Here is a 16,164-nt window from a genome sequence, read left to right as displayed (position 1 = left end):
GTGCGTGTGAGTGTGTGTTTCTTTGTGTGTATGTTTTTTGTGTGTGTCTTTCTGTCTGTGTGTTTGTGTTTTTCTGTGTGTGTGTGTGATTGTGCGTGTTTCTGTGTGAGTGTGTGTTTCTGTGTGTGTGTCTGTCTCTGTGTGTGTGTGTGTGTGTTTCCGTGTGTGTGTGTGTGTGTGTATTTCTGTGTGATTGTGTGTTTCTGTGTGTGTGAGTGTGTGCGTTTCTGTGTGTGTGTTTCTGTGCGAATGTGTGTTCCTGTGTGTGTGTGTGTTTCTGTGTGAGTGTGTGTGTTTCTGTGTGTGTGTGTTTTTCTGTGTGTGTATGTGTGTTTCTGTGTGAGTGTGTGTTTCTTTGTGTGTGTGCATTTCTGTGTGAGTGTGTGTGTTTCTGTGTGTGTGTGTTTTTCTGTGTGTGTATGTGTGTTTCTGTGTGAGTGTGTGTTTCTTTGTGTGTGTGCATTTCTGTGTGAGTGTGTGTGTTTCTGTGTGTGTGTGTTTTTCGGTGTGTGTGTGTGTGTGTGTTTCTATCTTTGTGTGTGTATGTGTTTCAGAGTGTGTGTGTTTTTCTGTGTTTGTGTGTGTTTCTGTGTGTGTCTTTTTTCTGTGTGTGTGTTTTTGAGTGTGTGTGTGTGTGTGTGTGTGTCAGCGTGTGTGTGTTTCTGAGTGTGTGTGTGTTTCTGTATGTGTGCATTTCTGTCTGAGTGTGTGTTTATGTGAATGTGTGTGTGTGTGATTGTGTGTGTTTCTGTATATGTGTGTTTTTGTGTGAGTGTGTGTTTCTGTGTGTGTGTGTTTCTCTGTGAGTGTGTGGGTGTGTGTGTTTCTGTGTGTGTGTGTGTGAGTGTGTTTGTGTGTGTGTGTGTCTGTTTCTGTATGTGTGTGTTTTTCTGTGTGAGTGTGTTTCTGTGCGTGTGTGTGTTTCTGTGTGAGTGTGTGTGTTTCTGTGTTTGTATGTTTTTTGAGTGTGTGTGTTTTTCTGTGTGTGTGTGTTTCTGTGTGTGTGAGTGTGTGTTTCTTTGTGTGTATGTTTTTTGTGTGTGTCTTTCTGTCTGTGTGTTTGTGTTTTTCTGTGTGTGTGTGTGAGTGTGCGTGTTTCTGTGTGAGTGTGTGTTTCTGTGTGTGTGTGTGTCTCTGTGTGTGTGTGTTTGTGTGTTTCCGTGTGTGTGTGTGTGTGTGTATTTCTGTGTGAGTGTGTGTTTCTGTGTGTGTGAGTGTGTGCGTTTCTGTGTGTGTGTTTCTGTGCGAATGTGTGTTTCTGTGTGTGTGTGTGTTTCTGTGTGAGTGTGTGTGTTTCTGTGTGTGTGTGTTTTTCTGTGTGTGTTTGTGTGAGTGTGTTTGTTTCTGTGTGATTGTGTGTTCCTGTGTGTGTGTGTGTTTCTGTGTGAGTGTGTGTGTTTCTGTGTGTGTGTGTTTTTCTGTGTGTGTATGTGTGTTTCTGTGTGAGTGTGTGTTTCTTTGTGTGTGTGCATTTCTGTGTGAGTGTGTGTGTTTCTGTGTGTGTGTGTTTTTCGGTGTGTGTGTGTGTGTGTGTGTTTCTATCTTTGTGTGTGTATGTGTTTCAGGGTGTGTGTGTGTTTTTCTGTGTTTGTGTGTGTTTCTGTGTGTGTCTTTTTTCAGTGTGTGTGTGTTTGAGTGTGTGTGTGTGTGTGTGTCAGCGTGTGTGTGTTTCTGAGTGAGTGTGTGTTTCTGTGTGTGTGTCTTTCTGTGTGTGTGTGTTTGTTAGTGTGTGTGTTTCTGTGTGAGTGTGTGTTTCTGTGTGTGTGTGTGTGTGTGTTTCTCTGTGAGTGTGTGTGTATGAGTGTGTTTCTGCGTCTGTGTGTGTGTTTCTGTGTGAGTGTGTGTTTCTGTGTGTGTGATTGTGTGCGTTTCTGTGTGTGTGTGTTTCTGTGCGAATGTGTGTTTCTGTGAGTGTGTGTTTCTGTGTGTGTGTTTTTCTGTGTGTGTTTGTGTGAGTGTGTTTGTTTCTGTGTGATAGTGTGTTCCTGTGTGTGTGTGTGTTTCTGTGTGAGTGTGTGTGTTTCTGTGTGTGTGTGTTTTTCTGTGTGTGTATGTGTGTTTCTGTGTGAGTGTGTGTTTCTTTGTGTGTGTGCATTTCTGTGTGAGTGTGTGTGTTTCTGTGTGTGTGTGTTTTTCGGTGTGTGTGTGTGTGTGTGTGTTTCTACCTTTGTGTGTGTATGTGTTTCAGGGTGTGTGTGTTTTTCTGTGTTTGTGTGTGTTTCTGTGTGTGTCTTTTTTCAGTGTGTGTGTTTTTGAGTGTGTGTGTGTGTGTGTGTGTCAGCGTGTGTGTGTTTCTGAGTGAGTGTGTGTTTCTGTGTGTGTGTCTTTCTGTGTGTGTGTGTTTGTTAGTGTGTGTGTTTCTGTGTGAGTGTTTGTTTCTGTGTGAGTGTGTGTGTATGAGTGTGTTTCTGCGTCTGTGTGTGTGTTTCTGTGTGAGTGTGTGTTTCTGTGTGTGTGTGTGTGTTTCTGTGTGATTGTGTGTTTCTGTGTGTGTGTACATTACTGTGAGAGTGTGTGTTTCTGTGTGTGTGTGTTTTTCTGTGTGTGTTTGTGTGAGTGTGTTTGTTTCTGTGTGATTGTGTGTTCCTGTGTGTGTGTGTGTTTCTGTGTGAGTGTGTGTGTTTCTGTGTGTGTGTGTTTTTCTGTGTGTGTATGTGTGTTTCTGTGTGAGTGTGTGTTTCTTTGTGTGTGTGCATTTCTGTGTGAGTGTGTGTGTTTCTGTGTGTGTGTGTTTTTCTGTGTGTGTATGTGTGTTTCTGTGTGAGTGTGTGTTTCTTTGTGTGTGTGCATTTCTGTGTGAGTGTGTGTGTTTCTGTGTGTGTGTGTTTTTCGGTGTGTGTGTTTCTATCTTTGTGTGTGTATGTGTTTCAGAGTGTGTGTGTTTTTCTGTGTTTGTGTGTGTTTCTGTGTGTGTCTTTTTTCAGTGTGTGTGTTTCTGAGTGTGTGTGTGTTTCTGTATGTGTGCATTTCTATCTGAGTGTGTGTTTTTGTGCGTGTGTGTGTTTCTGTGTGAGTGTTTGTTTATGTGTATGTGTGTGTGTGTGATTGTGTGTGTTTCTGTATATGTGTGTTTTTGTGTGAGTGTGTGTTTCTGTGTGTGTGTGTTTCTCTGTGAGTGTGTGTGTGTGAGTGTGTTTCTGTGTGTGTGTGTGTGAGTGTGTTTGTGTGTGTGTGTGTCTGTTTCTGTATGTGTGTGTTTTTCTGTGTGAGTGTGTTTCTGTGCGTGTGTGTGTTTCTGTGTGAGTGTGTGTGTTTCTGTGTTTGTATGTTTTTTGAGTGTGCGTGTTTTTCTGTGTGTGTGTGTTTCTGTGTGTGTGTGTGCGTGTGAGTGTGTGTTTCTTTGTGTGTATGTTTTTTGTGTGTGTCTTTCTGTCTGTGTGTTTGTGTTTTTCTGTGTGTGTGTGTGAGTGTGCGTGTTTCGGTGTGAGTGTGTGTTTCTGTGTGTGTGTGTGTCTCCGTGTGTGTGTGTGTGTGTTTCCGTGTGTGTGTGTGTGTGTGTATTTCTGTGTGAGTGTGTGTTTCTGTGTGTGTGAGTGTGTGCGTTTCTGTGTGTGTGTTTCTGTGCGAATGTGTGTTTCTGTGTGTGTGTATGTTTCTGTGTGAGTGTGTGTGTTTCTGTGTGTGAGTGTTTTTCTGTGTGTGTTTGTGTGAGTGTGTTTGTTTCTGTGTGATTGTGTGTTCCTGTGTGTGTGTGTGTTTCTGTGTGAGTGTGTGTGTTTCTGTGTGTGTGTATTTTTCTGTGTGTGTATGTGTGTTTCTGTGTGAGTGTGTGTTTCTTTGTCTGTGTGCATTTCTGTGTGAGTGTGTGTGTTTCTGTGTGTGTGTGTTTTTCGGTGTGTGTGTGTGTGTGTGTTTCTATCTTTGTGTGTGTATGTGTTTCAGGGTGTGTGTGTTTTTCTGTGTTTGTGTGTGTTTCTGTGTGTGTCTTTTTGTGTGTGTGTGTGTTTTTGAGTGTTTGTGTGTGTGTGTGTGTCAGCGTGTGTGTGTTTCTGAGTGAGTGTGTGTTTCTGTGTGTGTGTCTTTCTGTGTGTGTGTGTTTGTTAGTGTGTGTGTTTCTGTGTGAGTGTGTGTTTCTCTGTGAGTGTGTGTGTATGAGTGTGTTTCTGCGTCTGTGTGTGTGTTTCTGTGTGAGTGTGTGTTTCTGTGTGTGTGTGTGTGTGAGTGTGTGTGTGTTTCTGTGTGAATGTGTGTTTCTGTGTGTGTGTGTGTGTTTCTGTGTGCGTGTGTGTTTCTGTGTGTGTGTGCATTACTGTGAGAGTGTGTGTTTCTGTGTGTGTGTGTTTTTCTGTGTGTGTTTGTGTGAGTGTGTTTGTTTCTGTGTGATTGTGTGTTCCTGTGTGTGTGTGTGTTTCTGTGTGAGTGTGTGTGTTTCTGTGTGAGTGTGAGTTTCTGTGTGTGTGTGTGTGAGTGTGTGTGTTTCTGTGTGAATATGTGTTTCTGTGTGTGTGTGTTTTACTGTGTGTGTGTGTGTTTCTGTGTGAGTGTGTGTTTCTCTGTGTGTGTGCATTACTGTGAGAGTGTGTGTTTCTGTGTGTGTGTGTTTTTCTTTGTGTGTGTGTGTTTCTGTGTGAGTGTGGGTTTCTGTGTGTGTGTGTGTTTCCGTGTGTGTGTGTGTGTGTGTGTGTGTGTGTGTGTGTGTGTGTGTGTGTGTGCGTTTCTGTGTGTTATTTTCTTTCTGTGTGTGTGTGTTTTTCTGTGTGTGTGTATGTGTTTCTGTGTGAGTGTGGGTTTCTGTGTGTGTGTGTGTGAGTGTGCGTGTGTTTCTGTGTGTGTGTGTACCTGTCTGAGTGTGTGTTTTTGTACGTGTGTGTGTTTCTGTGTGAGTGTGTGTTTCTGTGTGTGTGTTTCTGTGTGAGTGTGTGTTTCTGTGTGTGTGTGTTTCTGTGTGAGTGTTTGTGTCAGCGTTTGTGTTTCTGCGTGTGTGTGTTTCTGTGTGTGTGTTTTTCTGTGTGTGTGTGTGTCAGCGTTTGTGTTTCTGTGTGTGTGTGTTTCTGTGTGTGTGCGTTTCTCTGTGAGTGTGTGTGTGAGTGTGTTTCTGTGTGTGTGTGTGAGTGTGTTTGTGTGTGTGTGTGTCTGTTTCTGTATGCGTGTGTTTTTCTGTGTGAGTGTGTTTCTGTGCGTGTGTGTGTTTCTGTGTGAGTGTGTGTGTTTCTGTGTGTGTATGTTTCTTGAGTGTGTGTGTGTTTCTGTGTGTGTGTGTTTCTGTGTGTGTGTGTGCGTGTGAGTGTGTGTTTCTGTGTGTGTATGTTTTTTGTGTGTGGCTTTCTGTCTGTGTGTTTGTGTTTTTCTGTGTGTGGGTGTGAGTGTGCGTGTTTCTGTGTGAGTGTGTGTTTCTGTGTGTGTGTGTGTGTTTCCGTCTGTGTGTGTGTTTCCGTGTGTGTGTGTGTGCATTTCTGTGTGAGTGTGTGTTTCTGTGTGTGTGAGTGTGTGCGTTTCTGTGTGTGTGTGTTTCTGTGCAAATGTGTGTTTCTGTGTGTGTGTGTGTTTCTGTGTGTGTGTGTTTTTCTGTGTGTGTTTGTGTGAGTGCGTTTGTTTCTGTGTGATTGTGTGTTCCTGTGTGTGTGTGTGTTTCTGTGTGAGTGTGTGTGTTTCTGTGTGAGTGTGTGTGTTTCTGTGTGTGTGTGTTTTTCTGTGTGTGTGTGTTTGTGTGAGTGCGTTTGTTTCTGTGTGATTGTGTGTTCCTGTGTGTGTGTGTGTTTCTGTGTGAGTGTGTGTGTTTCTGTGTGAGTGTGTGTGTTTCTGTGTGTGTGTGTTTTTCTGTGTGTGTGTGTGTGTTTCTATCTTTGTGTGTGTATGTGTGTCAGGGTGTGTGTGTTTTTCTGTGTTTGTGTGTGTTTCTGTGTGTGTCTTTTTTCTGTGTGTGTGTTTTTCTGGGTGTGTGTGTGTGTGTGTGTGTGTGTCAGCGTGTGTGTGTTTCTGAGTGAGTGTGTGTTTCTGTGTGTGTGTCTTTCTGTGTGTGTGTGTGTTTGTTAGTGTGTGTGTTTCAGTGTGTGTGTGTTTCTGTGTGTGTGTGTGTTTCTCTGTGAGTGTGTGTGTATGAGTGTGTTTCTGCGTGTGTGTGTGTGTTTCTGTGTGAGTGTGTGTTTCTGTGTGTGTGTGTGTGTGAGTGTGTGTGTGTTTCTGTGTGAATGTGTGTTTCTGTGTGTGTGTGTGTTTCTGTGTGAGTGTGTGTTTCTGTGTGTGTGTGCATTACTGTGAGAGTGTGTGTTTCTGTGTGTGTGTTTTTCTTTGTGTGTGTGTGTGCGTTTCTGTGTGAGTGTGGGTTTCTGTGTGTGTGTGTGTTTCCGCGCGTGTGTGTGTGTTTGTGTGTGTGCATTTCTGTGTGTTAGTGTGTTTCTGTGTGTGTGTGTTTTTCTGTGTGTGTGTGTGTTTCTGTGTGAGTGTGGGTTTCTGTGAGTGTGTGTGTGAGTGTGCGTGTGTTTCTGTGTGTGTGTGTTTCTGTCTGAGTGTGTGTTTTTGTACGTGTGTGTGTTTCTGTGTGAGTGTTTGTTTATGTGTATGTGTGTGTGTGTGTGTGTGATTGTGTGAGTTTCTGTATATGTGTGTTTCTGTGTGAGTGTGTGTTTCTGTGTGTGTGTTTCTGTGTGAGCGTGTGTGTTTCTGTGTGTGTGTTTCTGTGTGAGTGTGTGTTTCTGTGTGTGTGTGTTTCTTTGTGAGTGTGTGTGTCAGCGTTTGTGTTTCTGTGTGTGTGTGTTTCTGTGTGTGTGTTTTTCTGTGTATGTGTGTGTGTCAGCGTTTGTGTTTCTGTGTGTGTGTGTTTCTGTGTGTGTGTGTTTCTCTGTGAGTGTGTGTGTGTGAGTGTGTTTCTGTGTGTGTGTGAGTGTGTTTGTGTGTGTGTGTGTCTGTTTCTGTATGTGTGTGTTTTTCTGTGTGAGTGTGTTTCTGGGCGTGTGTGTGTTTCTGTGTGAGTGTGTGTGTTTCTGTGTTTGTATGTTTTTTGAGTGTGTGTGTTTTTCTGTGTGTGTGTGTTTCTGTGTGTGTGTGTGCGTGTGAGTGTGTGTTTCTTTGTGTGTATGTTTTTGTGTGTGTCTTTCTGTCTGTGTGTTTGTGTTTTTCTGTGTGTGTGTGTGAGTGTGCGTGTTTCTGTGTGAGTGTGTGTTTCTGTGTGTGTGTGTGTCTCTGTGTGTGTGTGTGTGTGTGTTTCCGTGTGTGTGTGTGTGTGTGTGTGTGTTTCTATCTTTGTGTGTGTATGTGTTTCAGGGTGTGTGTGTTTTTCTGTGTTTGTGTGTGTTTCTGTGTGTGTCTTTTTGTGTGTGTGTGTTTTTGAGTGTGTGTGTGTGTGTGTGTGTGTCAGCGTGTGTGTGTTTCTGAGTGAGTGTGTGTTTCTGTGTGTGTGTCTTTCTGTGTGTGTGCGTTTGTTAGTGTGTGTGTTTCTGTGTGAGTGTGTGTTTCTCTGTGAGTGTGTGTGTATGAGTGTGTTTCTGCGTCTGTGTGTGTGTTTCTGTGTGAGTGTGTGTTTCTGTGTGTGTGTGTGTGTGTGTGTGTTTCTGTGTGAATGTGTGTTTCTGTGTGTGTGTGTGTGTTTCTGTGTGAGTGTGTGTTTCTGTGTGTGTGTGCATTACTGTGAGAGTGTGTGTTTCTGTGTGTGTGTGTTTTTCTGTGTGTGTTTGTGTGAGTGTGTTTGTTTCTGTGTGATTGTGTGTTCCTGTGTGTGTGTGTGTTTCTGTGTGAGTGTGTGTGTTTCTGTGTGTGTGTGTTTTTCTGTGTGTGTATGTGTGTTTCTGTGTGAGTGTGTGTTTCTTTGTGTATGTGTGTTTCTGTGTGAGTGTGTGTTTCTTTGTGTGTGTGCATTTCTGTGTGAGTGTGTGTGTTTCTGTGTGTGTGTGTTTTTCTGTGTGTGTATGTGTGTTTCTGTGTGAGTGTGTGTTTCTTTGTGTGTGTGCATTTCTGTGTGTGTGTGTGTTTCTGTGTGTGTGTGTTTTTCGGTGTGTGTGTGTGTGTGTTTCTATCTTTGTGTGTGTATGTGTTTCAGAGTGTGTGTGTTTTTCTGTGTTTGTGTGTGTTTCTGTGTGTGTCTTTTTTCAGTGTGTGTGTTTTTGAGTGTGTGTGTGTGTGTGTGTGTCAGCGTGTGTGTGTTTCTGAGTGTGTGTGTGTTTCTGTATGTGTGCATTTCTGTCTGAGTGTGTGTTTTTGTGCGTGTGTGTGTTTCTGTGTGAGTGTTTGTTTATGTGTATGTGTGTGTGTGTGATTGTGTGTGTTTCTGTATATGTGTGTTTTTGTGTGAGTGTGTGTTTCTGTGTGTGTGTGTTTCTCTGTGAGTGTGTGTGTGTGAGTGTGTTTCTGTGTGTGTGTGTGTGAGTGTGTTTGTGTGTGTGTGTGTCTGTTTCTGTATGTGTGTGTTTTTCTGTGTGAGTGTGTTTCTGTGCGTGTGTGTGTTTCTGTGTGAGTGTGTGTGTTTCTGTGTTTGTATGTTTTTTGAGTGTGTGTGTTTTTCTGTGTGTGTGTGTTTCTGTGTGTGTGTGTGCGTGTGAGTGTGTGTTTCTTTGTGTGTATGTTTTTTGTGTGTGTCTTTCTGTCTGTGTGTTTGTGTTTTTCTGTGTGTGTGTGAGTGTGCGTGTTTCTGTGTGAGTGTGTGTTTCTGTGTGTGTGTGTGTCTCTGTGTGTGTGTGTGTGTGTGTTTCCGTGTGTGTGTGTGTGTGTGTGTGTATTTCTGTGTGAGTGTGTGTTTCTGTGTGTGTGAGTGTGTGCGTTTCTGTGTGTGTGTTTCTGTGCGAATGTGTGTTTCTGTGTGTGTGTGTGTTTCTGTGTGAGTGTGTGTGTTTCTGTGTGTGTGTGTTTTTCTGTGTGTGTTTGTGTGAGTGTGTTTGTTTCTGTGTGATTGTGTGTTCCTGTGTGTGTGTGTGTTTCTGTGTGAGTGTGTGTGTTTCTGTGTGTGTGTGTTTTTCTGTGTGTGTATGTGTGTTTCTGTGTGAGTGTGTGTTTCTTTGTGTGTGTGCATTTCTGTGTGAGTGTGTGTGTTTCTGTGGGTGTGTTTTTCTGTGTGTGTATGTGTGTTTCTGTGTGAGTGTGTGTTTCTTTGTGTGTGTGCATTTCTGTGTGAGTGTGTGTGTTTCTGTGTGTGTATGTTTTTCGGTGTGTGTGTGTGTGTGTGTTTCTATCTTTGTGTGTGTATGTGTTTCAGAGTGTGTGTGTTTTTCTGTGTTTGTGTGTGTTTCTGTGTGTGTCTTTTTTCAGTGTGTGTGTTTTTGAGTGTGTGTGTGTGTGTGTGTGTCAGCGTGTGTGTGTTTCTGAGTGTGTGTGTGTTTCTGTATGTGTGCATTTCTGTCTGAGTGTGTGTTTTTGTGCGTGTGTGTGTTTCTGTGTGAGTGTTTGTTTATGTGTATGTGTGTGTGTGTGTGTGTGTGTGATTGTGTGTGTTTCTGTATATGTGTGTTTTTGTGTGAGTGTGTGTTTCTATGTGTGTGTTTCTGTGTGAGCGTGTGTGTTTCTGTGTGAGTGTGTTTCTGTGTGAGTGTGTGTTTCTGTGTGTGTGTGTTTCTGTGTGAGTGTGTGTGTTTCTGTGTGTGTGTTTTTCTGTGTATGTGTGTGTGTCAGCGTTTGTGTTTCTGTGTGTGTGTTTCTGTGTGTGTGTGTGTGTGTTTCTCTGTGAGTGTGTGTGTGTGAGTGTGTTTCTGTGTGTGTTTGTGTGTGTGTGTGAGTGTGTTTCTGTGTGTTTGTGTCTGTTTCTGTATGTGTGTTTTTCTGTGTGAGTGTGTGTTTCTGTGCATGTGTGTGTTTTTGTGTGAGTGTATGTGTTTCTGTGTGTGTATGTCTTTGAGTGTGTGTGTGTTTCTGTGTGTGTGTGTGTGTGTGAGTGTCTTTTTCTGTGCATGTGCGTGTTTCTGTGTGAGTGTGTGCATTTCTGTGTGTTTGTGTTTTTCTGTGTGTGTGTGTGAGTGCGTGTTTCTGTGTGAGTGTGTGTTTTTGTGTGTGTGTGTGTTTTTCTGTGTGTGTTTGTGTGAGTGTGTGCTTTTCTGTGTGATTGTGTGTTCCTGTGTGTGTGTGTGTTTCTTTGTGAGTGTGTGCGTTTCTGTGTGTGTGTGTTTTTCTGTGTGTGTATGTGTGTTTCTGTGTGAGTGTGTGTTTCTTTTTGTGTGTGCATTTCTGTGTGAGTGTGTGTGTTTCTGTGTGTGTGTGCTTTTCTGTGTGTGTGTGTGTGTGTGTGTGTTTCTATCTTTGTGTGTGTATGTGTTTCTGTGTGTGTGTGTGTGTGTGTGTGTTTCTGTGTGTGTGTGTTTCTGTCTGAGTGTGTGTTTTTGTACGTGTGTGTGTTTCTGTGTGAGTGTGGGTTTCTGTGTTTGTGTGTGTGAGTGTGTGTGTGTTTCTGTATGTGTGCATTTCTGTCTGAGTGTGTGTTTTTGTGCGTGTGTGTGTTTCTGTGTGAGTGTTTGTTTATGTGTATGTGTGTGTGTGTGTGTGTGTGATTGTGTGTGTTTCTGTATATGTGTGTTTTTGTGTGAGTGTGTGTTTCTATGTGTGTGTTTCTGTGTGAGCGTGTGTGTTTCTGTGTGAGTGTGTTTCTGTGTGAGTGTGTGTTTCTGTGTGTGCGTGTTTCTGTGTGAGTGTGTGTGTTTCTGTGTGTGTGTTTTTCTGTGTGTGTGTGTGTCAGCGTTTGTGTTTCTGTGTGTTTGTGTTTCTGTGTGTGTGTGTGTGTGTGTGTGTTTCTCTGTGAGTGTGTGTATGTGAGTGTGTTTCTGTGTGTTTGTGTGTGTGTGTGAGTGTGTTTCTGTGTGTGTGTGTCTGTTTCTGTATGTGTGTGTTTTTCTGTGTGAGTGTGTGTTTCTGTGCATGTGTGTGTTTTTGTGTGTGTGTGTGTTTCTGCGTGTGTATGTTTTTGAGTGTGTGTGTGTTTCTGTGTGTGTGTGTGTGTGTGTGTGTGTGTGTTTCTGTGCATGTGCGTGTTTCTGTGTGAGTGTGTGCATTTCTGTGTGTTTGAGTTTTTCTGTGTGTGTGTGTGAGTGCGTGTTTCTGTGTGAGTGTGTGTTTTTGTGTGTGTGTGTGTTTCCATGTGTGTGTGTGTTTCCGTGTGTGTGTGTGTCTCTGTGTGTGTGTGTGTTTCTGTGTGTGTGTGTGTGTGTGTGTGTGTGTTTCTGTGTGAGTGTGTGTTTCTGTGTGTGTGAGTGTGTGTGTTTCTGTGTGTGTGTGTTTCTGTGCGAATGTGTGTTTCTGTGTGTGTGTGTGTTTCTGTGTGAGTGTGTGTGTTACTGTGTGTGTGTGTGTTTTTCTGTGTGTGTTTGTGTGAGTGTGTGCGTTTCTGTGTGATTGTGTGTTCCTGTGTGTGAGTGTGTTTCTGTGTGTTTGTGTGTGTGTGTGAGTGTGTTTCTGTGTGTGTGTGTCTGTTTCTGTATGTGTGTGTTTTTCTGTGTGAGTGTGTGTTTCTGTGCATGTGTGTGTTTTTGTGTGAGTGTGTGTGTTTCTGTGTGTGTATGTTTTTGAGTGTGTGTGTGTTTCTGTGTGTGTGTGTGTGTGTGAGTGTGTGTTTCTGTGCATGTGCGTGTTTCTGTGTGTGTGTGTATTTCTGTGTGTTTGTGTTTTTCTGTGTGTGTGTGTGAGTGCGTGTTTCTGTGTGAGTGTGTGTTTTTGTGTGTGTGTGTGTTTCCATGTGTGTGTGTGTTTCCGTGTGTGTGTGTGTGTCTGTGTGTGTGTGTGTTTCCGTGTGTGTGTGTGTGTGCGTTTTTGTGTGAGTGTGTGTTTCTGTGTGTGTGAGTGTGTGCGTTTCTGTGTGTGCTTTTGTTTCTGTGCGAATGTGTGTTTCTGTGTGTGTGTGTGTTTCTGTGTGAGTGTGTGTGTTACTGTGTGTGTGTGTTTTTCTGTGTGTGTTTGTGTGAGTGTGTGCGTTTCTGTGTGATTGTGTGTTCCTGTGTGTGTTTGTGTTTCTTTGTGAGTGTGTGCGTTTCTGTGTGTGTGTTTTTCTGTGTGTGTATGTGTGTTTCTGTGTGAGTGTGTGTTTCTTTGTGTGTGTGCATTTCTGTGTGAGTGTGTGTGTTTCTGTGTGTGTGTGCTTTTCTGTGTGTGTGTGTGTGTGTGTGTGTTTCTATCTTTGTTTGTGTATCTGTCTGAGTGTGTGTTTTTGTACGTGTGTGTGTTTCTGTGTGAGTGTTTGTTTATGTGTAAGTGTGTGTGTGTGATTGTGTGTGTTTCTGTATATGTGTGTTTCTGTGTGAGTGTGTGTTTCTGTGTGTGTGTTTCTGTGTGAGCGTGTGTGTTTCTGTGTGTGTGTTTCTGTGTGAGTGTGTGTTTCTGTGTGTGTGTTTCTGTGTGTGTGTTTCTGTGTGAGTGTGTGTTTCTGTGTGTGTGTGTTTCTGTGTGAGTGGTTGTGTCAGCGTTTGTGTTTCTGTGTGTGCATGTTTTTTGTGTGTGTCTTTCTGTCTGTGTGTTTGTGTTTTTCTGTGTGTGTGTGTGAGTGTGCGTTTCTATGTGAGTGTGTGTTTCTGTGTGTGTGTGTGTTTCCGTCTGTGTGTGTGTTTCCGTGTGTGTGTGTGTCTCTGTGTGTGTGTGTGTGTGTGTGTTTCCGTGTGTGTGTGTGTGTGTGTGTGTATTTCTGTGTGAGTGTGTGTTTCTGTGTGTGTGAGTGTGTGCGTTTCTGTGTGTGTGTGTTTCTGTGCGAATGTGTGTTTCTGTGTGTGTGTGTGTTTCTGTGTGAGTGTGTGTGTTTCTGTGTGTGTGTGTTTTTCTGTGTGTGTTTGTGTGAGTGTGTTTGTTTCTGTGTGATTGTGTGTTCCTGTGTGAGTGTGTGTTTCTGTGTCAGTGTGTGTGTTTCTGTGTGTGTGTGTTTTTCTGTGTGTGTACGTGCATTTCTGTGTGAGTGTGTGTGTTTCTGTGTGTGTGTGTTTTTCTGTGTGTGTGTGTTTGTGTGTTTCTATCTTTGTGTGTGTATGTGTTTCAGGGTTGTGTGTTTTTCTGTGTTTGTGTGTGTTTCTGTGTGTGTCTTTTTTCTGTGTGTGTGTTTTTGAGTGTGTGTGTGTGTGTGTGTGTCAGCGTGTGTGTGTTTCTGAGTGAGTGTGTGTTTCTGTGTGTGTGTCTTTCTCTGTGTGTGTGTTTGTTAGTGTGTGTGTTTCTGTGTGAGTGTGTGTTTCTGTGTGTGTGTGTGTGTTTCTCTGTGAGTGTGTGTGTATGAGTGTGTTTCTGCGTGTGTGTGTGTGTTTCTGTGTGAGTGTGTGTTTCTATGTGTGTGTGTGTGTGTGTGTGTGAGTGTGTGTGTGTTTCTGTGTGAATGTGTGTTTCTGTGCTTGTGTGTGTTTCTGTGTGAGTGTGTGCTTCTTTGTGTGTGTGCATTACTGTGAGAGTGTGTGTTTCTGTGTGTGTGTGTTTTTCTTTGTGTGTGTGTGTGCGTTTCTGTGTGAGTGTGGGTTTCTGTGTGTGTGTGTGTTTCCGCGCGTGTGTGTGTGTGTGTGTGTGTGTGTGTGTGTGTGTGTGTGCGTTTCTGTGTGTTAGTGTGTTTCTGTGTATGTGTGTTTTTCTGTGTGTGTGTGTGTTTCTGTGTGAGTGTGGGTTTCTGTGTGTGTGTGTGTGAGTGTGCGTGTGTTTCTGTGTGTGTGTGTTTCTGTCTGAGTGTGTGTTTTTGTACGTGTGTGTGTTTCTGTGTGAGTATTTGTTTATGTGTATGTGTGTGTGTGTGTGTGATTGTGTGTGTTTCTGTATATGTGTGTTTCTGTGTGAGTGTGTGTTTCTGTGTGTATGTTTCTGTGTGAGCGTGTGTGTTTCTGTTTGTGTGTTTCTGTGTGAGTGTGTGTTTCTGTGTGTGTGTGTTTCTGTGTGTGTGTGTGTTAGCATTTGTGTTTCTGTGTGTGTGTGTTTCTGTGTGTGTGTTTTTCTGTGTATGTGTGTGTGTCAGCGTTTGTGTTTCTGTGTGTGTCTGTTTGTGTGTGTGTGTGTTTCTCTGTGAGTGTGTGTCTGTGAGTGTGTTTCTGTGTGTGTGTGAGAGTGTGTTTGTGTGTGTGTGTCTGTTTCTGTATGTGTGTGTTTTTCTGTGTGAGTGTGTTTCTGTGCGTGTGTGTGTTTCTGTGTGAGTGTGTGTGTTTCTGTGTGTGTATGTTTTTTGAGTGTGTGTGTTTTTCTGTGTGTGTGTGTTTCTGAGTGTGTGCGTGCGTGTGAGTGTGTGTTTCTTTGTGTGTATGTTTTTTGTGTGTGTCTTTCAGTCTGTGTGTTTGTGTTTTTCTGTGTGTGTTTGTGAGTGTGCATGTTTCTGTCTGAGTGTGTGTTTCTGTGTGTGTGTGTTTCCGTCTGTGTGTGTGTTTCCGTGTGTGTGTGTGTCTCTGTGTGTGTGTGTGTGTGTGTTTCCGTGTGTGTGTGTGTGTGTATTTCTGTGTGAGTGTGTGTTTCTGTGTGTGTGAGTGTGTGCGTTTCTGTGTGTGTGTGTTTCTGTGCGAATGTGTGTTTCTGTATGTGTGTGTGTTTCTGTGTGTGTGTGTTTTTCTGTGTGTGTGTGTTTTTCTGTGTGTGTTTGTGTGAGTGTGTTTGTTTCTGTGTGATAGTGTGTTCCTGTGTGTGTGTGTGTTTCTGTGTGAGTGTGTGTGTTTCTGTGTGTGTGTGTTTTTCTGTGTGTGTATGTGTGCTTCTGTGTGAGTGTGTGTTTCTTTGTGTGTGTGCATTTCTGTGTGAGTGTGTGTGTTTCTGTTTGTGTGTGTTTTTCGGTGTGTGTGTGTGTGTGTGTTTCTATCTTTGTGTGTGTATGTGTTTCAGGGTGTGTGTGTTTTTCTGTGTTTGTTTGTGTTTCTGTGTGTGTCTTTTTTCTGTGTGTGTGTTTTTGAGTGTGTGTGTGTGTGTGTGTGTGAGCGTGTGTGTGTTTCAGAGTGAGTGTGTGTTTCTGTGTGTGTGTCTTTCTGTGTGTGTGTGTTTGTTAGTGTGTGTGTTTCTGTGTGAGTGTGTGTTTCTGTGTGTTTGTGTGTGTGTGTTTCTCTGTGAGTGTGTGTGTATGAGTGTGTTTCTGCGTCTGTGTGTGTGTTTCTGTGTGAGTGTGTGTTTCTGTGTGTGTGTGTGTGTGTGAGTGTGTGTGTGTTTCTGTGTGAATGTGTGTTTCTGTGTGTGTGTGTGTTTCTGTGTGAGTGTGTGTTTCTGTGTGTGTGTGCATTACTGTGAGAGTGTGTGTTTCTGTGTGTGTGTGTTTTTCTTTGTGTGTGTGTGTGCGTTTCTGTGTGAGTGTGGGTTTCTGTGTGTGTGTGTGTTTCCGCGTGTGTGTGTGTGTGTGTGTGTGTGTGTGTGCATTTCTGTGTGTTAGTGTGTTTCTGTGTGTGTGTGTTTTTCTGTGTGTGTGTGTTTCTGTGTGATTGTGGGCTTCTGTGTTTGTGTGTATGAGTGTGTGTGTGTTTCTGTATGTGTGCATTTCTGTCTGAGTGTGTGTTTTTGTGCGTGTGTGTGTTTCTGTGTGAGTGTTTGTTTATGTGTATGTGTGTGTGTGTGTGTGATTGTGTGTGTTTCTGTATATGTGTGTTTTTGTGTGAGTGTGTGTTTCTATGTGTGTGTTTCTGTGTGAGCGTGTGTGTTTCTGTGTGAGTGTGTTTCTGTGTGAGTGTGTGTTTCTGTGTGTGTGTGTTTCTGTGTGAGTGTGTGTGTTTCTGTGTGTGTGTTTTTCTGTGTATGTGTGTGTGTCAGCGTTTGTGTTTCTGTGTGTGTGTGTTTCTGTGTGTGTGTGTGTGTGTGTGTGTGTGTTTCTCTGTGAGTGTGTGTGTGTGTGTGTTTCTGTGTGTGTTTGTGTGTGTGTGTGAGTGTGTTTCTGTGTGTGTGTGTCTGTTTCTGTATGTGTGTGTTTTTCTGTGTGAGTGTGTGTTTCTGTGCATGTGTGTGTTTTTGTGTGAGTGTGTGTGTTTCTGTGTGTGTATGTTTTGAGTGTGTGTGTGTTTCTGTGTGTGTGTGTGTGTGTGTGTGTGTGAGTGTGTGTTTCTGTGCATGTGCGTGTTTCTGTGTGAGTGTGTGTTTTTGTCTGTGTGTGTGTTTCCATGTGTGTGTGTGTTTCCGTGTGTGTGTGTGTCTCTGTGTGTGTGTGTGTTTCCGTGTGTGTGTGTGTGTGTGTGTGTGTGTGTGCGTTTCTGTGTGAGTGTGTGTTTCTGTGTGTGTGAGTGTGTGCGTTTCTGTGTGTGTGTGTTTCTGTGCGAATGTGTGCTTCTGTGTGTGTGTGTGTTTCTGTGTGAGTGTGTGTGTTACTGTGTGTGTGTTTTTCTGTGTGTGTTTGTGTGAGTGTGTGCGTTT

The sequence above is a fragment of the Carcharodon carcharias genome, chromosome 11 (assembly GCF_017639515.1).
Source record: "Carcharodon carcharias isolate sCarCar2 chromosome 11, sCarCar2.pri, whole genome shotgun sequence".
NCBI lineage: Eukaryota > Metazoa > Chordata > Chondrichthyes > Lamniformes > Lamnidae > Carcharodon > Carcharodon carcharias.
This window is presented reverse-complemented; position numbering follows the sequence as displayed.